Below are 22,820 nucleotides of genomic sequence, written 5' to 3' on the forward strand. Positions count from 1 at the left end.
TGTGAATCATTGAAATACGTTTACTAAAATTATAATCTATTTCTTTTGTTATATTGCAACATTTGTTAGCTGCTGAATACTATATGAGGAGTTGGTGGTTGGAACTTTATCTGAGAAACATTATATATTTTTGCCCTTATAGATTAAGTGAAGCCCCTGTCCAAGACCCGTCCGTCATGGTACTCTAGTGTCTGTGGCTGGGGCCAGCAATGCGATGTTTTCCCCAGGCTAAGACCAAGTATCCTGTGTTTATTTTTTTATCATTAGGCTCTCCTGGTCCCTGGAACTAGCCATCCAGGAATCTTACATGGGGGCCCCAGTTTCCACCTTTCTGACCATCAGATTTTTCTTTTTTCTAACCACCCCTATCCCCACAACCCTTAGAGCACTGATGAAAAGTCCCAAGGAGTTCTGAGCAGTACCTCTGTGGTCAACCCAGAACCCATTTCCATGTGGTGGTCTAACAAAGAGTGTTACTTTTGCAGAATTGGCTGAGATTGACCTGTCAGATAGGTGCTGATTGATTGGTGTGTAGTAACTTTTTCATGGTGGACACAAATATATTCAGGGGGCTGAGCTACCAACACTCCCTTGCCAACCATTGGTATTGAGCTTCTGTGTGGGCCCTTGAGTTGTCTTCATTTCTCTGAGTTACAATAGTAGTGTCACCTCCACTCTGGAGCACTTGAGGAGAGTAGAGTGGCAGCAGGCATCTATTCTTTATCCCAGGAAATCTTCATATTTCTAGTAACAAGGGAATTGCCGGATCCCTCCACAAGCTCCTATGTCCTCTGCAAATTTATGAGAACTTTGCCTCATAACACCAAAAAGCTCTTATTGAATTTCTCCAAGGCAGTGACGGTATGCTTCCCTGGGTTGGTCTTAGGCCATGCTGGGTGATGAATGGACAGTTTTTGCTTGACTTATATTATTCTCCTTTTACTCAGGGGCTTCTTGCCTGTGTTGATCACAGTATTTTGGAGGCAGGCACAGTGAACACTATAAGAGACTACATTCAAGAATGCAGTCATTAGGGCCTAAAGAGTTCAAGAAAAGAAAAAATTGGACAATGTCTTAGTTTACATTTTTTGCTATAAAAGTTATAGCAATAACAATATAAATAAAAAATCTTTCATATTTCCTTCATTCTCTTGGGATATTTGCATTTTTGAAAGGGTCACTGGAAGCCAGCATTCACAGATGTTACAATGACTATGCAGTAATAGTTTAGCAAGAATTAAATAATGGTGTTAGGGAACTTCAGAATCAAGAATCTCTGTACTGTTTTAATAAACATAGATTCTGAATAGCCATGACATTTTGTGTTCATAATAACATTGCTTCCATTTTCCACTGTGGAAGATATGAACTTAGCCAGTAATGGCATATTTGATAATAAAGTATATTAAGACCATAGTTCCTGGATCTGAACAGAAATAGATACTGCTAAGTGCTTTCAGGTACAATGATTGGAAAATGACAAAATCATAACCACTTCCTTTCTACCAATTATTAGGACTTTATAGATAAATTAATATACTTCAAATAATCTTATGTATTTTACAATGTATTTTAATATAAATTTATTTATATAAACTGGATCCTTAAAAACTATTTGCCCAGAGTCATACAAATCATAATATTCCATAATATGTGACAGTTTAGACTCTGAATCTAATAGCCTTCAAAATATCTAGGTATCCCCTTTTCTCAGACATGCTATTATAATAAATAATTGCAGATTCCTTTGGGCAAGAATTAGAGGAATATATATTTTACATCTTTTTAGATGATAGAGAAAAATCTTTTCAGATTTCCTAATCTCACCAATGGCTTCTCAATCTCACTTGCTGTCTCAGATCTGGTAACTGCTCAAAGGCTGGTGATTTTCTTACTGTGGCAACAGACATGAACTTTCCGACTACCAGCTTTTGTTTTTCTCTCTTATCATAAGATTCAATAATCGCACTTAATTGTTGCCCACATAATCTTGTCCTAAGAGCATCATTGTTTATGCCTAAATTCATAGCTTCTGGCATGTCAAATGTTACCAGTTTTCAGTATATTCTTACTGTCTATTGTAGTAATTAAATCCACCTTGCTTCTGATAATTGCTAACCACTTGCCCTCTGAGAGTCCAAAATTTCATCATTTTCACTGATAACAACAGTCCCTGTACTAAGCAAAATCTCATTTGCCAACCCTGGTCTTTGAGAAGAGCCTCAAAGAAACCTTTCAAGGATTAGCAGTGCCTGCACAAATATTACCCTTACTGAAAGGAAAATGCTCTAGCCTCTTCTCTAGTTATAATCAGGTGGCAGATTCTCCAGTGAAGTATAATAGATATGTTTAACTCCATGTGTCTTCTAACCCATTCTTCAATACTCTGCTAGCAAGATTGAACATCTCTACCTATTTAGTGAAGGCTGTCATTATGTCTAAATATGAAGAGCCATCTTGGTGGAGTTTTAGAATTGACTCCAGATTTGTTGGAATGTTAAATTCTGAAGTATAGCATATGTCTCTTATGTTGATAAAATCTACCCTCTCTAGGCTCATATTTTACACATACTTTCCATTTCAACATTCTAAAACCCAAACCTACTCTGTTCCACTGTTTCAGCTGTTACTTGTTAACCAGTTGCTGCATCTCTTTTTTCTTGTATACTTCATTCAGGTTATGCAAAGATCTGATATTAGTTATTGTCTAGAGGCAAAAAGAGAAGTCAGGAGGAGATGTTTTGGAGAAGGCATCATATTCTTAAAAAATCTCTGTGAGTTATTTTAATGATCTCCAGGCAAAATGAGGTGACCCTTTACTAAGGAAGAATGAGAGAATTCCTTCTGCTGGCTAATACTATTAGTAGAATCTATTCTAAGGCACTTCCACCCAAATGAATCAATCTCTACTATCAGGGTTTTCTATATTCCCTGTTAAGACATTAATTTTTTATAGGAGTTCTATCAAGGCTGTTTATTCAGTCCCCTTAGAAAATTTGCCACCTTTCTAGTGAAATTCTTGTCCTGATTATCCGCACAGTCTTCACTGCTCCTACAGGAGATGAGAGTTATTTTCCTAACACAGTTCTGGAGACCTTCACATTTTTAGAGCATGCACAGAATGAAAAATTGGTTAACCTGTACCTGTCAGTCCTTTTAAAAAGGCTTTCACAGTCATTAACAAATCCAAGCAAATGACAATCTTCATAATTACCATTTTTTTCCATTCCTGTCAAATGTGAGAGAGCTTCTGCATGAGTCAATTTTACTTCTTCTTCTGTATCTCCTAATCCATAACAGACTAGGAAAAACAGATTAGTAATTGTCACAGTTGAGCTTGTCAGGAGTTGGAAGTATCAATTTATACCAGTAATGAGATCCTAGAACCACCTGGTCAGTGAGTGATACAGTTCTAAATCCCGTCCTGAGGGTGGCCTTTCATGGCCTCCTCTTCCACAATTACATGGACTAGTTTGCTACTCCTAAAAGCAAAACCTTAAACAAGATTTGATATGGTAATTTATTTGGGAGGGATCCTTGGAAGCAGAAGTAAGGGAGATAAGCAAGGAAGAGAGAAAAACAGGGAAAATGAATAAAGGATGTCTTATTAATCTAGTTTCTAAATGGGCAAATGGAACTAAACCCCTCTGGATATCCTGTAAGTCAGTCTGTAGAAGGCTCCTCTTTAACTCCTGTAGATAAGTGCACTTCACCATTTAACTCCCAACTTCCTACTTCATAGGTTGAAGGATTAACTTCTCCTCACTTTTTGTCTGGATCTGGGAATAGAATACTAGAAATTTTTTGGTTTCGTAGACAGGAAAAAATAGAGACAATGATCTAAAAAACTGTCAAATTCAGTTGCAGCTTAAGTGAGCTGAAGGAATGTTGTTTGTACCATTACAGAAGTGTGCTACAAGGCCCAAGTAGTTTTACATGAAAGGATTTCTAAACTTTCAACGTACAAAAGATACATCATTTTACACTAGATATTTCAAAGAAAAAAAAAAAGAGGAAACTATCAAATTTACTTATGAAGCTAGTATATCTTCTCAAAAATTAGGAAAAAACAAGAGTAAGAAATTATGCACCAATTTCATTTATTAACATTAAAAATTATAAAGAAAACATTAACAAATTTAATGGCATGAATGAATTTAAAAAGATACTACCTAATGGTCAGTATACATTATCAAAGAACTGCAGGAAAATTTCAACATTAAAAAAACTATTAATATAGTTCAACATATAAACAAAATGAGAGAAAAATTTACATTATGATCCAATTAAGTGCAGAAAAATCATATAATAAAATGCAACACACATTTATGCTAAAAAAGAACCTATATAGTAAATTAAAAATAAAATATAATGTATTCATCCCAATAAATATACATGTCAATATCTCACAGAAAATATGATCTATGTTAATATATTACAAATATTTCCAACAAGGAGAAAGGTACCTATTATCATTTCCATTATTTAATATTTTACTAGAAGTTCTAGCTACCACATTAATTTAAAATAGGGGTTGTCAAGTAAATTATAAAAAATATATTTTTTTCTTACTTGCCAAAAATATAGTTATTTGTAGATAATTAATCAGGATTATTTATTGTTTGTCAGTGTTTAAAACGTTTAAACTATGTACATCAAAATGACTGATTAGAAAATGCAATAGACCAAGAAAATGATATTTATAATAGCATAAATATGTATATGAAATGAATCTAAAAATAAGAATAGGGTCTTTATTAAGACGTTATAAAACATTATTGAAAAAATATTATAAAGAACTTTAAAGTAGATCTGAATAAATGGAATATTATAGCATGTTTATAAAAGAGAAGATACATTTCATAAAGATGTCAGCTTTTTCCATAATATTCCATACATTTAATGCAATTCCAATCAATAACCCAAACTGATCTTTGTGGAGCTAATCAAATACTCTGAAATTTACATAGGAATTTAAAATTTAACAATATTTAAAAGAATATATATAAGTAGAAACGGATAAGGGAATTAAATATAATAGATATTGAAATGAAGCATAAAATTACATGTGGTCTGACATATAGATCTAAAAATCTATTTATCAGAGTTAAAAGCACAGAAATAAAGAAAAGCTTACATAAAAAGTTGTTATATTATATGGGCACCGTTGCCAATCATTGAGTAGTGATGAACTAGTTAAGGAACAGCGCTAGGATAATTGACTTTTTAAAAATTTATTTATTTTTATTGTTGTTCAGTTACTGTTGTTCCCATTCCCCCCCCCGAACAACCCCAGCTCCCAAAAACTTTTATATTTAAAAATGTTCTGAGATATTTACTTCAAACGTTATTGAAGTGTAACTTTTAGATGAGTAAAAGACAGAAATTTAAGAAAAAATGTGTAGGTGGTAGTTGTTTTGACCTCAGAGCAAACATAGGACATTATGATAGACTTGATTAATTAAGTTAACCTTTTTTTACAGGACACAGGATATCATATATGATATTAATGTTCAATCAGGAATTCGAAGATATTTGTAACACAAATTACTGATCAAGTATTAGCATTATTGGCCAAGTATTAGCATACAGAATATATAAAATGTTTGATTAAAAAACCCTAAGAGAAATGGGCTATGTATATGAAGACACATCACAAAAGGGGAAATATAGCCAATAGCATAGAAAAAGTTTTCAGTGAATGAATAATAGCAATTATTCAACTATTTATTTGTTCTTAAATGTTAAGAAAAATATTAAAAAACAAATATTACATTATTTTAGATTATTTTGATGGAAATTAGTAAAATTAAACTTCAGGTACACTAAAATTTATAAATTCAGATTTAGGTGGAAGAGAAAACCCGTAAATAAACTTTTGTTCACACACACCAGAAAACACATAAGAGGATGACTGTGAAAATATTTTTGATTGTAGGGAAAAACTAGAAACTATTTAAATGGTAAAATATGTGTATAAATATATCTATATAATGCAATACATAGAGAAATTATAAAGAATGGAATATAATGGATCAGTATGTGTGAATATCAAAATTAGCAGTTAATGAATAATAGCTAACATATATCATTAATGCAATTAAGAAAACATTTAAAATAATATTAAATGTTGGTCATGAAATTTATATTTAATAATGTGGCTTAAAACAAAAATTAAGCAGGCTGTGGTGACTCACTTAAAAAAATGTAATATGGGTTTAGTATGAAGATAAATTGGTTGAATAATTTAGCCTTTTGAAGGATTTATAGTCCAGTGGAAAAAATAAAGAGACATAACAAATTTTAATGTTAGGACAACGACCCCTGGTCTATGGTGTCAAGAGCCAATCCATAGAGCTTTGTGAAGTATGCGTGAGTGAGCAGGTCCATGTTAAATCCATAGTCTCTTTCTGATCCACTTGATTCCTTCATTTATAATTTACCAAGAGAGTTCTATTGTCTCAACTTCTTTTATGTAGGTGACACCTGGGATCAGTTTTCAGTCAAATAAAGGAGCAAACAGTAGGGACACTCCCAGTTTAGTTGTTCAAACTAATTCAAGACAGGGCAAAAGTAGGTTTATTGTTGCTCATAGAAAAATAATACAATAACTGATAAATGATAAGGCAAGAATAAAGTGTTTTTTTATGTAATCTTTATTGTATTGATTTCTTTTTCCATGTAGTCCCCTTAAATCCCCACCCCCACCAGCAATCAATACATTTTTGTTCATGTCCATTAGTCCTTCTTTTTTGCTCAAACCATCCAGCCCTTCACCTCCTGCCACCTCCACTAACTGTCATCTTGCTCTCCCTCTATGAGTGTGTCCCCATTTTCCTTGTTAGTTCAGTTTGCTCATTTGATCCCTTGCTTGCTCTCTTCCCCTACCATGCCCATAATGTTGTCATGCTTCATGTTGTCCACCATGCTTCTTAAACTCTCCTCATTTTTCAAAATTCTTTTTTTTTTCTTTTGATGCTCTGCTTGGATGTCTTTTTCTACCTTATTTTCTCAATCACTGATTTGATCCTCTGCTTCATTTAATCTACTGTTTATTTCTTCCACTGTATTATTTATTTCTGATATTGCATTCCTTATTTCTGACTTTTTTTAAGGTTTCTATGTATTTTTTCATGCTGTTGAGTATCCTTATAATCATTAGTTTAAACTCTCTACCTGATAAATTGCTTGCCTCCAGTTCATCTAGCTTTTGTCCTGAAGGAGTTTCTTTTTCTTTCATTTGGAAGAACAAACTGAGTTGTGTCTCACAGTTGTAAATTTACTTTTGCCCCACCATGTATGTACTAAATTCAGAGTCTTTATCAATAATTTGGCCCAATCCACCAGCATTTTCCTTATTTTCTGATATAAGTTTTGCAATCCATTCTCAATATCGCCCCTGCCATTTCTGAACATGTGAAAAACATAATAATTATAAATATCTTGGAATTCTTTTGCTGTATATAGCACCTTATCCCAGTTTACAATTTTGTGTATAATCAACCTGCTGTAGTATATATTTGGGATCCTAATATTTGAGCCCAATAATAGATTTAGGAACAATGAGAAGTGGTAAGGGTGGGTCTTAAGTATGTAGTATTTACTGGAAATTAAATGAACTCAAATTTGGTGATTATGTTTTTAGGACATGGCAAGACAGAGCAGCTTCTGCTGGCAAGAGTGGCTTGCATCCCTTGAAAATTGAGTAGAGTTGAGTTTAGTATATGAGTATGGGAAAGAAGGAATTCTATGAGGAGCCAAGACTGAGTGAGAGATCTAGAATATGAAAGAACAAACAAGTCAATGTGAGAATCCCCACATATAGCTGAGCACATGATAATAGAGCAAAGCTGGGGCATGGATTGGTAGCAGCTGAGGGAAGAGCAGATCTCAATTATTCTCACAAATATATAAGTTGTATATTTTGACCAGAAAGCTATTAAATATTTTTGAGTAGGAAAGAGACGTAATCATATTAAAACTTTAGATGGAAGAATGGCTGCAGTGTGGAGGGTGGACTTGAAAGAGAGCAAATGCAATAGGGGTCAGTATTAATATCAGTCTACATTTTGATATATCTGTAACTACTATCTGGAAAAATGAATAAAGATTTCCAGAGGACCAGTTCTTTAATGTGAGAGTACTTTAGATCTCATTAGTCTGAGGGGTCATTGTGGGGTTAAGTGTTTTTTAACTACAGTACAAAATATAGGAATAAAAAAAAAAGGAGGCAGAAATTTTGGGAGAGAAGACTGAATAGGCCAGAAGGTGGAAAATTCAGAAATTTAGTTCATAACAAAATTTACAAAGTAGACCACATTGGTGCTTCTCAAACTTTAACACATATTGATTGGATTTATCTATAGAATTTTTAAAAATTCAGTTGCAAAGATTTCTTCCTCCTTTATGAAGGGCTAATTTGGTAGGCCTGTAAGAAGCTCAGGCACTAATGCAGGTGATCTGATTCCCTCATGATATTGTGATCCAGGGCTGTAGACCAGGGATTAGTCTCTGGTGTACAGGGATTAGTGGAGACTCTGACACTTTTGCATGTGTCAGAGTCTCGGCAGAGCTTCTCAAAAGACAGATTGCCATACAGCCTTGGGCTTTCTGATTCAGTGCATTGGGATGGAGCCTAGAGATCTGCATTTTCACTAAATCAAAGCTGATGTGGGGGCCATATTTTGCAAACGACTATTGCGGGCCACTGACTTACAACTACCGGTGTATTAGAAATCCACAAGAGTAGCATTGCAGGATCTTACTCAAAATATCTACATATAGGTCATAGGTCACAGACTCTGTACTTCCACTTTCTTTTGACCCCTGCCCTGCTCATCCTCACCGTCACCCCTACCTATAGTATGCCCTAGGAGATGTGTTGTTTGAAAACACTTTCTAGGTTGATTGTTACAAAATCAAATGTGACACTGTAGCTAAAAGTGTTTTCTAAGTGCAAAGGGCAACTCATATGAAAGATGTTAATTTTGTTTCTAACTCAATATGCCAGTACTGCTCAATACAACCTTCAATTCAAAACAATTTCTGTGTGGTCCAAATTATCAAACTGTGTATTTAGAATAAAAGAGAAAAAAAAGTCATGGAGAGGAGTAATAGAAAGTGAATACACTTTAGAAATAGTACAAGTATCTATTATTATGCCTGTTTCTATAAATATTAATTTGTATTTTTACATTCTTGGTCAGGCAGTGAACAGCAGTATTTGATAAGTATATGTCCCTATATGCTATATACCTGATACTTAGAAGTACTTTAAACTAATGCATATCAGACCCTGAGGGTGGATAAAAGAATTCTTTCCACAGGTACTTAATGAATGATACTACATTGGTACAAAAACAGAACTAGCTCACACTCAGTAATCATTATGGGGATTGAATGCAAAAAAAAAAAAAAAATACAAAGATTAGCCTTTAAAATATTACCCTCCGAATAAAAACAATCTCTCTGTGATAAATTGAAGAAGGTAATTATGGGGTGAAATAAGTGCTTTCTTCAGAAAACCCCTCCCTACAAAATGAGAACGAAGGATGAGCTCTTATAAAAGATGTCAGCTGGAGATGGTCAAAGTACGAGGTTATTATTCTATTTTCCCAAATTCTAATAAAATAAATAAATAAATAAATAAATAAACCTCCTTGTAATTTACTGCGCTAACATAAGGGATATCAAAACTGAAACACACCACCACCATCACCGCCACCACAATAAAAAAACTGTTTTTGGTCAAGTCATTAAAACTGTATTACAGAACAATGTGCAAAATATATTTTCTTTTAATATGTTTGGATAGAAAATAAATCCCTCAGTATTGGCTTTTATAAAGATTTCTGTATTTTTCTTGAAAAGCTAAGTGTAAAAGAAAAGCATCAGGTCAGAGATAGTAGGCCAACACCCAAAGAATTAGCAGTAGGCAGGGGAAATTAAGGAGCCTCTACATCCATCACTGCCAAATTCCTCCTTACTGATGTAGGCATACTGCTTCATAAGTTTTATTTTGTTTTGTTTTTGTGTTTAAAACACAGAAAGCCAAGGCTGTAAATATGTGTTTAATAAATAATTATTAAACTTCATTTGTTGTTGGGTGAATATGTAGTCACTAGGACAATTAAAACTAAAAGGTAAATAAGCATAATAATCTAGCTTTTAAGAATAATTCCAGCCCTCACTCATGCAGTTCAGTTGTTTGGGCATCACCCAGCAGAGTGAAGGGTTGCAGGTTTGATTCCTGGTCAGGGCACATGACTGGGTTGTAGATAAGGTCCCCAGTCAGGGCACGTGCAAGAGGCAGCCAGTTGATATTTCTCTCTCATATCAATGTTTCTCTCCCTCTCTTTCTCCCTCCCTTCCCCTCTCTCTAAAAAAGTAAATAAATAAAATTTTCAAAAAAAAAAATAATTCCAGTTGCAGTCAGGCCTTACCAGAAGTCAACATTTTTCCAGACTTGAGAAAACTCACTTTGAGATAAGGTAGAGTAAATAAGAAAATGGATTGGTTCCTATATCCTAAGGTGGCAAAAAGGAGGTAATCTATGAGGAAATAGGGGAGCCAGAGCTAGACAGAGAACACACCATTGAGGAAGATTACAAATGAAAAGTAATGTTGAGTGCGACTAGATTAAATAGTGTAAGTTAAGACGGGTAACTACTGGCAACTGTCTCTAGGAGAAATCAGCTAAATATAATTATGGCAGATTAAAATATCTTGCAAGATATATTTGCTATAATCTTTCGTTAAAATTGCCACTTTACCTCTTTATAGTAAACTATTTTTTTAATGTTAAAATTTCACATTTATTTTTATATGCAAAAAGCTAACATGTATTTGCATATTCTTGATTACTATTCCAGATTTCTAACACTGAAAATGTTTTCTTTCTTTTTTAAATTGTTGTTCTAATAGAGTTGTCCCAGTTTTTCCCTTGTACCTTCCTTCACCCAGCCTGCCCCCTACTCCCACAGTAAATCCTCACACCATTGTCTATGTTCATGAATCATTCACATATGTGTTTTTGACTAGTCCCTTCCCCTTCTTTCCATCATTATTCCCCCACCCTAGCCACTCTGGCTCTGGCCACTGTCATTCTGTGCCATGTTTCTGGTTCTGTTTTCCTTTTTAGTTTATTTTGTTCATTAGATTCCTCTTATAAGTGAGATCATATGGTATTTGTCTTTCACCAATTGGCTTATTTCACTTAGCATAATGTTCTTCAGTTCCTTCTTCTTTGCTGTCACAAAAGGTAGGAGTTCCTTCTTTCTTTGCTGTGTAGTATTTCACTGTGTAAATACAGCACCGGTGGGCATTTAGGCTGTTTCCAGCTCTTGGTTATTGTAAATAGTGTTGCTATTAGCATAGAGGTGCATAAGTTCTTTTGAACTGGTGCTTCAGGATTCTTAGGGTATAGGATCTCTGTCTGGTAAAAATTTAGCCATTGTTAATATAACAAGAACATTTAATGTGACATCAGTGTGAACTAGCAGCAAAGAGAAATGGACTGGAATGTGCATGTGTGAACAACAAGGATTTCATTGTGCCAGTCAGTGAGGATGGTAGATGCTATTGAGTGAGCATGTGTACTGTGTGGCCATGATACTCAAAATGACCGAGTGAGTTGAGCAAAAAATCTGCATCAAATTTTGCAATAAGTTTGAACATTCCTCTGCAGAAACTATTCAGATGATTCAGAATGCCACAGCTATGGGCAATTGGTAATTGGCAACTTCACTATAACAGTGCACCCATTCAAGCATCACAGTTTGTGCGGAGTTTTTTGCCAAAACAACAGATCACCGAGGTAACTTAGCCCCTCTACAGCCCAGATTTTGCAGGGCACCAAATCTGGCTTTTCCCAAAACTAAATCACCTTTAAAAGGAAAGAGATTTCAGATGATCTATGAAATTCAGGAAAATACGATGGGGCAGCTGATGACAAATGGGATAACTGTGTGAGGTCCCAAGGTGCCTACTCTGAGGGGGCTGCGGTGCCATTGTCATATGTACAATGTTTCCTGTATTTCGTATCTTCAAGAAATGTCTCTATTTTGGCATTGCATGGTTGGATATCCTCTGGACAGACCTCGTTTTCCCAGCAGTGCAGTTGCTGGGTCAAAAGGCAGCTCCATTTTTAATTTTTTTCAGGAAATTCCACGTTTTCACAGGGGCTATTCCAGTCTGCATTTCCACCAACAGTGCATTAGGGTTCCCTTTTCTCACATCTTTATCAGCACTTGTTTGTTGATTTATTAATGATAACCATTCTGACAGGAATAATGTGATGTCTCATTGTGGTTTTAATTTGCATCTCTCTGATGGTTAGTGATGTTGAGCATCTTTTCCTATATCTGTAGGTCATCTGTAAGTTCTCCTTGGAGAAGTATCCAATCAAATCCTTTGCCCATTTTTTAATTGGATTGTTTGCCTTCCTCATGTTGAGTGGTACGAGTTCTTTATATATTCTGGAGATTAAACCCTTGTTCAATGTATCATTGGAAATATGTTCTCCCATACAGTAAATTCCCTTTTTATTTTGATGATGGTTTTTTAAGCCATGCAGAAGCTATTTAATTTGATGTAGACCCATTTGTTTACAGGTTCCTTTATTTCCTTTGCCCTAGGAGATATATCAACAAAAACATTGCTGTGTGGGACAACTGAAATTTTATTGCCTCTCTTTTCTACTAGGATTTGTACAGTATCATGACTTATATTCATTTTTTTATCCATTTTGAGTTTATTTTGGTGTGTGGCATAAGTTGGTGGTATAGTTTCATTATGTTGCATGTACCAGTGAAGTTTTCCCAACACTGTTTATTGAGACTGTTTTTACTATTGTATGCTTGTGCCCCCTTTGTCAAATATTTATTGACCATAGAGACACGTGTCTATTTCTGTGTTCTCTATTTTGTTCTTTTGATCTATGTCTGTTCTCATGCCAGTACCAGATTGTTCTCATTACAGTGGCCTTGTAGTATGGTTTTATATGAGGTGTCATGCATGATCTCTGCTATTTTGTTTTCCTTTCTCAAGATTGCTGAGGCTATTAGGGGTCTTTTCAGTTCCCATATAAATTTTTGGAGTATTTCTTCTACATCAGTGAAATATGCTGTTGGTATTTTAAAAGAAATCATGTTAAATCTATAGATTGCTTTGGTTAGTATGGATATTTTTTAAAAAATAATTTATTTTTCCAAATACATTTGTCTCTGCCTTCCCCCCACCACTTTCCTCTGTTAGTATGGATATTTTAATGATGTTAATTCTTCCAATCCATTAACAGGGTATATGCTTCCATTTATTTGTATCATCTCAATTTCTTTCTTCAGTGTTCTATAGTTTTCCAAGCATAGGTCTTTTGCCTCCTTGATTAAATATATTCCTAGGTAATTTATTTTACTTGTTACTACAATAAAGGGGATTTTTCCCTAGTCCCTCTGATATTCCATTGTTGGTGTACAAAAATGCAATTGATTTCTGAATATTGACTTTGTATCTCACTGCTTTGCCAAATTCATTTATTAGGTCAAGTAGTTGTTTGGTGGAGGCTATAGGGCTTTCTATGTACTCTATCTTGTCATATGCAAATATTGACAGTTTTACTTTTTTCTTCCCAATTTTGATGCCTTTTATTTCTTCTTTTCTGATTACTGTAGCTACAACTTCCAGTACTATGTTGAATGAATGGCAAAAACAGACACCGTGTCTTGTTCCTGATCTTAAGGGAAAAGCTTTATTTTTTGCCCATTGAGTATGATCTTTCAGTAAGTTTCTCATATATGGTCTTTATTATGTTGAGATTTTCTAGTGTTTTTTAAATCATAAATGATTCTCAATTTTATCAGATACTCTTTCAGCATCTACTGATATGATCATGTGGTTTTTGTCCTTCACTTTATGTGGTGTATTATGTTTATTTATTCACAAATATTGTACTCTCTTTGCATCCCTGCAATAAATCCTACTTGATCATGGTGTATGATCTTTTTAATATATTGTTGAATCCAGATTGCCAATATTATGTTAAGGGTTCTCGCATGTATGTTCATCAAAGATATTGGCCTGTAATTTTCTTTCTTTGTTGTGTCTTTATGTAGTTTTAGAATTAGGGTAATACTAGCCTTGTAAAAAGAGTTTGGGATTCTTCCCTCTTCTTGAATTTTTTTGGAATACTTTGTGAAGAATAGGAGTTAGTTCTTCTTTGAGTATTTGGTAAATTTCACCTATGAAGTCATCCAGTCCAGGGCTTTTGTTTCTTGGGAGTTTTTTGATTGCTGCTTCATTTTCACTAATTGTTATCAGTGTATTCAGGCTTTCTGCTTTTTCTTGATTCAGTTTTGGAAGAGTGTATGTTTCTGGAAATTTATCCATTTTGCCCAGGTTGTCCAATTTCTTGGCATATAGTTGTTCATAGTAATTTCTTATAATCCTTTGTATTTCTGTTGTATCAGTGCTGCTTCTCTTCTTTCATTTCTGATTTTATTTATTTGGGTCTTCTTCTTTTTTTCTTAATGATTCTGAGTAAAATTTTGTCAATTTTATTTATTTTTCACAAGAACCAGACCCTGGATTCATTGATCCTTATATTATTTATTTATTTACTTATTTTAGTCTCTATGTCATTTAATTCTGCTTTGATCTTGATTATTTCCTTCCTTCTTTGAACAAAGGGCTTTGTTAGTTGTTGTTTCTCTAGTTCTTTTAGATGTAAGGTTAAATTGTTTATCTAAGATTTTTCTATCTTCTTTAGGTATGTCTATATTGCTATGAATTTTCCTCTCAGTACTACTTTCACCGTGTTTCATAGGTTTTGGGTTGTTGTGTGTTCATGTCATTTGTTCCCAGGTACTTTTTGGTTTCCTCCTTGATCTCATTGTTAACCCATTCATTATTAAATAACCTGTTATGCAGTTTCCATGTATTTGAATGTTTTTGAGTTTTTTCCTTGAGGTTGATTTCTAGTTTCAAACCCATTGTGATCTGATAATATGTTAATATAATTTCAATTTTCTTGAATTTGTTGAGGCTTGTTTTGTGTCCTACCATAAGGTCTATCTTTGAAAATGATCCATGTGCATTTGCTTTTGGGGGGTGAAATACTCCATAAACATCAATTAAGTACATTAGATCTAGGGTTTTATTCAATACCGCAATATCCTTGTTGATTTTTGGCTTGGACAATCTGTCCATTGTCGACAGTAGGGTGTTAAAATCCCCTACTTACAGTGACTGTACTGATGTCGATCTCCTTAAAGTCCTCTAAGATTTTCCTTATGTATACAGGCACTCTCTTTTGGGTGTATATATGTTTACAAGGACCATATCCTCTTGTTGGACAAGTCTTTTGAGTATTATGTAATCACCTTCTTTGTCTCTTACTGTAGCCTTTGTTTTAAAGTCTTTTTTGTCAGTAAAATAGGTAGGAAAAAAGAACAATTAGATTAAGACAAGGAAATAACACCATATGGGGTTTGGAAAAAAAAGAAATAGTGAAAAAATAGGAACCAAATTGCAGCAAAATAATCACCTCATTGGTATCCATGACAAAGGAACAAAGATTGGTAAAGGTGAAAAGGAATAATAATATTATAAGAAAGAAAAGAAAAAAAGATTTTGAGATGTTTAAAGGAAAGAAAGCTGATTTATAGGATGGGTGAGGAGAAATAATAAGCATAACGGTTAGGAAAGAGGATAAGAAAGGATAAGATAAAATTTAAAATGAAAATAAGACAGGGCAGGAGGAAGACAAAAGGAAGGGGACAGGTGAACAGTAAAATATGAAATTTAAAATAAAAACAACATAAATAAAAAAATAGTTAACATCTAAGAAGAGTATTGAAGAAATGCAACAACAACTGAAGTATCAATAACAAACAAGCAAATATTAATAAAGAGGGAATAACAGTAAGGATATTGTAAGAAAGGGAAAAAGAATGTGAGATGATTTATGAATAGAAAGGTGGTTTTGAGAGGATGGAGGGAGATGAAATTGTAAGAATGAGGAATAGAGACCATGTGTAGAAAGAGAAAAGATAAAATTTAAAACAAAATAAATAAGAGAAGGATGAAGGTAAAATGATGTGAGAGGGAAGAATAAAATAAGAAATAATGAAATAATAGAAACAAAATTGAAGACAAAAAACATGTTAAAAAGCTTTGTAGGAGAAAAAATAGTGCAAATAATAAAAATAAATGAGGTAGAATTCATCTCAGCAGAGTCTAGTGTTTTTTGTTCTACTGTCTTCTCCTTCAGAATCCATCCTTGATGTCAGCTGGTATCCCAGTCTAACTTTAGGCAGCCTATTCAAGGCTACAAGTGATTAACAGTCTGAGGCTGTCTTTTTCAGGCTTGGCTGGTCCCTGCTGTTCTTCCCTGTTGGCTTTTTCTCAGCACAAGGTCCAGAGGTCGTTCATTTAATGTCCAACAGCACTGCATGTACCATCTCCACCTGCCTCCAGAGGGGGCCTCTGGTGTAATCAGGAGGGTGGGATCCCTGGATCAACCCCCAGGAGGTGCTGTTCAGCATTCAGGGAAGATGGTGGTTGTGTTCCCTAACCCTGCATCATGTGTTTTGGTCCCTCCCAGGTTATTTCCACTATTGTATAGTTCTGGTAATTAGCTGTCTGTTCCGTGTGAGGGGCCAATCTGTGTAAAAGGGTCAGCTCTTTCCTGCTTGGTGCTGATGGCAGCTCTTTGGGCCAGATGAGGCTGGGCAGGGCCCTGAATAACTCTTGCTGCACCAATTCCTAATCTCTCTGTTCTGCTGTTTTCAGTTGAATATGGCCTGACTAGGAGCCAGTATAGAGTATCTGATCAAAGTTTATAAAGGGCTCCTTTGGAGATTTTCTTTCTTTTCCCTGAAGATATGCATTCAACATGGGGTTCTTGAGCCAGGCCTTACTGTTTTGCAGGGATTGCAATCCTGCAGGTGTGAAATGGACACAAGTTCCCCTTTCCAGAGGTTTCTATTGTGTGGTTGGGTGGCCCTGCCTGGCTGCTCAGGATCTCAGGTGCTCAGCTCTAGCCCTTCCAGTTCCTGGCTCACTGCTCCCACAGGAGGTTCAGATTCAAACACTCCATTCTCCATGCAGCAACCCCACTGCCAGCCATGCCTTGTGAGGCCTCCAAACCCCTTCACCACACAGCCTTCTACTCTTCCTGACAAGCTGGGTTCAGTGGGCATGAACTATGCTTTGAATCTGGCCTCTTTGTTTGTTAGCAGGGCAGCTATTTGCATGCACTGGTTCCCTATTCAGCCATACCTGCCATACCTGAGCTCCCCTCTTAAAGAAAAGTCCCTATGTGGCACCGACACTACAAGTCTGAGCCACTGCCCTGCTCTCCATGCACTCCACTTTCCCAAAAGACAAAAAGCCTTTCTTGCTCAGGGCTGGCCACAGCCTTCCAGTGCCTCCAACAGTCTTAAGAGACAGAATTTCTGTCTTGGACTCTCCTGGTCGGTGCTGAAGCCATGGACTTGTTCCTTGCTGTGTGTGTGCATGCAGCCTGAATCTCCCAGACTCCTTATATCCTCCCAAGTCTCTCCCAGTTAGGATTGGGGGTTCCCTGTGTAGGACCTGGGTGCCTGCTACAGGAGAGGTAGGAGCCATTAAACTGCACTTCCATTTCTCTGCTCTCCTTTGCATCAGGCACATTGTGCAGGGTATTTCCTTTCAACTTGTAAAATATCATACTGGATGGTGCACAGCCTCTTCTGCGCTCCTTACCTTCAAAAATTCATATCAACTAAGATGCCATTGATTGTTCAAGTCAATTGTTGGGCGATCAGTTGAAAATCCACGCTGGGGACGTGAGCAAGTGGGCTCAGCTTCCACCTATGTGGACTTCATCTTTCATATCTACATTTATGTTATATATAAAATGACTTTATGAAGTAACTTCTTGCTTATATTTTGTCAAAAATAAGGCAAATGTATGTACAAAAATGTTGGTAATCATATAGAACATTGGCTCCATTTCAAATTTTTGTTTTATAAAGGGTACAAATTAGTCTTTCTTCAACACAGAGTACAGCACTTGAAACATTTAGAGTATATTGTTGAATGAACTGTTGTGCTATAGGAAAAGTCTGTTTGAGGTTGTGACCTTTAGAGAAGATAATCAAAGAGGTCAGCAATTCAATTGCAATTTTTTCCCATAGAGTGAGTTAGCCTAGCAGTACGCTATATACTTAGATAGAAGTAGTTAGTTCCATACACTATCACTTTCTCTGAGATCCTTTATTATATTACATCCTCTGCTTTGGCCAAAGGCTGTTATAATAAATGGCCACATGGAAATGAATTTGTCATTCACCACAAAGCTATTGTAAGGAACATGGAGAACTATATTTCTTATATAAGATCCCAGGTGAAAAATTTATTTTAAGATTTAATTCTGGCATGACTTTTTATTCTCCTAAATAAGTGATGTGTTTTCTAAAGAAAAATGTCTTATGAAACTTTTCCCCAAAGATATAGCTCTATGGCTAAAAGAATAGATTGTAGAGGCTGACTCTAAGGGCGTACATCTTGAATGTGACCTAGGTAAGGGCTTGCATTTTGTTTGTTTCTTAATCTTTTGCAAGACATCATTCTCACTGTGCTTGCTCTCTGAAAAGGAAATCCACTTTTTTTCTTTTCCTCCCAGGAATATGGCTTCTGGGAGTCTCTTGACTCCTTTTAGTAATTAGTCAAAATTAATTCATATTATATGTCTAGACTAAATTATCAATATTTTCTATATTATACTGCTTGTCCCTTTTCCTCTGCCTTCAACAATATACCTCACCACAATTTCAGGGCATTGTGACACAAAGTTTGCCTTATGTATTGTCAAATCAACATAGCAGTAAGGACAGTAATTTATAGCATTATATAGTATTGAAACCCTGGGTTTACAAGAAAACTCGAAGTTATTTAAATTCGATCATTTGATAGAATCCTATCCAGAATACGAGTATGTATGTAGTAAGCCAGGCATGCACCCTGGGATACAAGAGATGGGATATAATGAGATCAAGTCTGACTTTAGAAAATTCCAAGTAGTGGTATTTTTTTTTAAGTCTAGAAAGCTATATTTAGAATACTTTTAAATTGTAACATTGCATGTATCATCACCACCACCAGTGCTACCACCACATTATCTGGAGAGGAAGTTGGCAAAATTCTGAGCACAATGATCAAGAAAGGGCCCCAAAACAAAAAAATGTTTCAATCACCCTTAGGCCTTTGGGTATACAGCAGCTGAACCTTAAAACATGTCCAAGTCGCACCTCCTAAAGGGCAGTGGATTCTTTGTATACCTTCAGGCCTTCTTCCACTGACCAGTATTTGTTCTTATCCCAGTCTATATTAATGGCTATTGAAGTCATCTAGAGCTGAGGGTCAAGGCAATAGTCTGAGAGAAGGCACAAGCTCAAATGTTAATCCAAAATTTACCTAGCAAACCTAATTTCTTGCTCTGCTTCATAATTTTTACCTTTTGTGCCTCCTGATTCTCACATTGGAACCAAAAATTCAGCATGTCTAAAGTAATGGATAATCTTCAGTGCACTTTTGCTTTCCCCACTTGCTTTCTATATAAGTGTCTGTTAATTTACATACCAGAGATCCTCTCTCTCTCACTTAAAACTTCACTTCCAAGAGAGCACCAAATACTGTAACTTCTACCCTGTAAATATCTTTAAAATTTACATGTCATTTCCCCTACTCTCCTCCTCATTCATTTACTTCTAATTCTCTAGATCTTGTGTAATTTTTCTCTTACATATTCTGACTTCAATCTTTCTGCAGAGAATATCTTTCTAAAATATCTATTTTAGAAAGAGAATACTTTTCTAAAATATCTATTTTATCCATAAAATCCCACAAACTTTCTTATATTGTAGTTAAAAACCCAGGTGCAAAAATGGATGTGTTAACTATCTTGACTATAGTAATTATTTCATTATACATGTATATCAAGACATCATGCTGTACACTTTTAATATATATATTATTTTTATTAAAATATATGTGCTTGATAGAGCCTTTTGTAATGGCCAACCTAAGGAAATATAATGAAACTGACAAAATAACATCAAAACAATAATAAAAATCTTTAGCAGGATAGTAATATTTTCTTGTCTAGTTCCTGTTGACTTTTCTGTCGTAATCTCCCACTGCTTTCTCCAAAAGTTTACTTTGATTTTGTGATGCCTACTTATTTGATATTCCCAAGTACACTGACTTTTCCGATACCTCTTATTTTTACATATGCTATTACCTCTGCTAGTTAAGATCTTAATCCTAAATCTTGTTCTCTTGTGAATCTTTTATCTGTTATTTCATGTTCCCATTCAGGTGTCACTTTCAGGTACCTGCCCTGACTGTTGTCCGCCTTCATGAGTCCCTCTTCCCCACCAGGACCCCTGACACATGCACACAATCAGGCAGTTAGGCAATCATCCTGCAGTGTTTATTCCTCTAGGAAAGACATTGTTATATTTGAATTTTTACAAGTGTGTTTTTTTCACAACACTAAATTTCTTGAGTGCTGGCAACATGCCTTATTATGGTGGGTTTTCCATTCTTTTCTCCAGCATTCTCCCTCTCTAATCAATTCCAGTGGAAGTATCTTTCGAAATACAGATCTTGTCATGTTATTCCACAAATTGAAAGCCTTCACTCAGCCTTCACCCTAACAGATACGTTCTGAACTTCTTAGCATGGCATGAGAGATCCTTCAAAATTTGGCCCCAATATCATTTCCTCTTACTATCAGCACATCTGACACAGTTCCCCAAATACACCATCTGCTATTTAAAATTCCTATTTCTATTCATGCCATGCACTTCATCTTGTTCACTTTGTATATCTAGAAAGTTGCTTGGAAAATAGCAACACTAAATAAGTATTTGTTTAAAAAATAGAAATAAATGAAAGATTGGCTATATTAACTTGTTTTAGACTATATACATGGTAACAATAAATAACTATAACAATAAATTTCCACTTTGAAACTGACAACTCACCACTTCTGTGGAATTGAAATTTTGACAACACAGGTAATTCTACCATATAATTCTAAAGTAATTAGGGAAGCAGGGATAAATATTAGACTGAGAAATGTTTCTTTTCTTTGAAGCTTCAGTGAATTTTCCAGGTAATTCAGTAAAACTTGATATAGTTTCAAGAGTTAAGTCATCTTTCCACCTCAAATATATTTCTTGTCAGTGTTTTCTTTTTATCTGACATATTAAAAATAAAAGAAGTGAATTCATGGCTTGTTTATTAAGGCAACAAATAAGCAAATTATAATTAATGTATTTTAAGTACAAAAGGTAGTATCATTTTTCTGTGTGACAGTATTAACTATAATATTGGGTTATTATTTTATTATGTAATATCACATATTTCCCTATCATTTACCTAATACATGCAAACCTGCTCTTTGTCACTCAGATCCATTCCCCTTCCCTTCTTATCAAGACATCTCTTCTCGATTCATCACACCATATCTCCATGAGCAAGGCCATGTTTTTTAAAGCAATGACCACGTTATATTTCCCTGGAGACATGGGTGGCTCATGTTTAGGCGTTGTCCCTTTGACAGTTTTATCAGGAAATTTTAGAATTCTTCTATCTTGCAGGATTATGACTTCTATGTCTTAGAAGTAGTGCTATTTCTTAGTGATAGTTTACAAAACTGATTCCTAACTTTGATGAACATATTTGTCAGAGATACAGTGCCAAAGAAGGAAAAAGAATAGCTTGCCAAATGTTTTATATAACATTAGAATGTTTGTTCACATTACTATTTGAACAATCTGAAAATTGTCAATCTGCATTTGTTGACTTAAGAGGGTCGGCCAAAGTTTTGAAGATCAAATTTCTCAAATTATAATACATAATCAAAAATAATGTGCACACTAAAATTCTCTCCAATATGGAAGAGATGATGCAATAAACAAAGCATTATAAAGCCTAAAGAAGAACCAGGTGAGAACGTATTTAGGTAAGATAATTAAGAACATTTTAAATTAGAAATGTATATAATGCCAATATGTGCCAAGAGACTTTATGGTATTAAAAAATTAAGTCTAAAGGCTCATAGCGGTTTTTGTATCGGTTATTTTTAAATCATCTCTACAGCATGTTTTATTTGAAAACCATTGGTTAGAAGTTTACAAGGTGCATCTTAATATATTTTTATATATAATTCTGAATATATTAAAATACCACTAACGAGACAAGAATACAACCATATTTTCCTTTTGTAAATCAACAGTGCAGAATTTAATTTATTGAAGGATTCCCTTAACCCTTATTTAAAATACAAATAAACTCCAACATGTGTTCCTATTGAAAAAGTAGGCTAATACTGAAATTATTGATAGTTATCCTAATAGTATTATTCTTTTTAATCTTGGAATTCAAATAGTTCATATCAATCCCTTTCACATTTAGATTCTTTTTCTGGTTTTTCACCCCTAAAGGCCAGTCTGATATGGCAATTGGGTGATTTCAGAGTGAGGAATTTAATTTAATTTAATTTTATTTTATTTTTAAAATTTGACATGAGATTTATTCACACTTTATTTTACACATAAATTATTTAATTTGGGAGTCAGGCATAATTTTTCATTTCAAGAGGACTTTTACATGATTACATTCACAAAATTGGCACACTATATTAAAAAACTAAATCAGAGCTAGACAAGCATGGAGCTTTATGCCAGTTTGAGTCTTAACACACACCACCCCTCATGCCTGATCGTGGAAGTATCTGCTGTGAGCTTACCAGAATATTAATAGAGAATGCC

This window comes from Pteronotus mesoamericanus, unplaced genomic scaffold, assembly GCF_021234165.1.
Source record: "Pteronotus mesoamericanus isolate MK-2021 breed Mesoamerican mustached bat unplaced genomic scaffold, CSHL_Meso_final contig_73, whole genome shotgun sequence".
NCBI classification, from domain to species: domain Eukaryota; kingdom Metazoa; phylum Chordata; class Mammalia; order Chiroptera; family Mormoopidae; genus Pteronotus; species Pteronotus mesoamericanus.